We start from the raw sequence: 614 nt of genomic DNA on the forward strand, positions 1-614 counted from the left end.
CTCCCAAGGGTTCTTAAATCTTCTTATGCTGTGAGCCTAAATTAATTACTGTGTAAAAATTTATTTTTATCAGACATGTAGCCCACAGAACACCAAGGTTTGTTTCACAGATGTAGCTAGGGATTGAATTGGATTCAGAAGATCCAATGGAGCTCAGAGAGTATAAAGTCTTTTTTTTTTTTTTTTTTTTAGTTCCATTGCTGTTATATGACATGTTCCATCTAAGAATAAGTATTGTGATACCAAAATGGAGGTGTACAAAACAAACAAAGCATTTTGGATTTAACTGAGATTTTAATCAATCCAGACAAGAAATCAGATTTATAGATTGAGAAAATGAGATTTAAAGATGACTAAATAGATGTTTCAAGCAATGCCAAAATATTTATCCTTGTATATACAAAGACAGAAAATTCATATATATATATATATAATATATGTATAAAAGAAAAAAATATTTTAAAAGTATTTTATAAATAGCTGAAATTCAAGAGGAAAAAAATCTGTACTTTCTTGCATGACATGCAACATCAGTTGCATTTATAAATGAGGAAAGAGAATTTTGCCTCTTCTTGTATTTTATATATTCATATAAGGACAAAAAAATTCTTGAC

The sequence above is a fragment of the Apteryx mantelli genome, chromosome 5 (assembly GCF_036417845.1).
Source record: "Apteryx mantelli isolate bAptMan1 chromosome 5, bAptMan1.hap1, whole genome shotgun sequence".
In the NCBI taxonomy this organism is placed as follows: Eukaryota; Metazoa; Chordata; class Aves; order Apterygiformes; family Apterygidae; genus Apteryx; species Apteryx mantelli.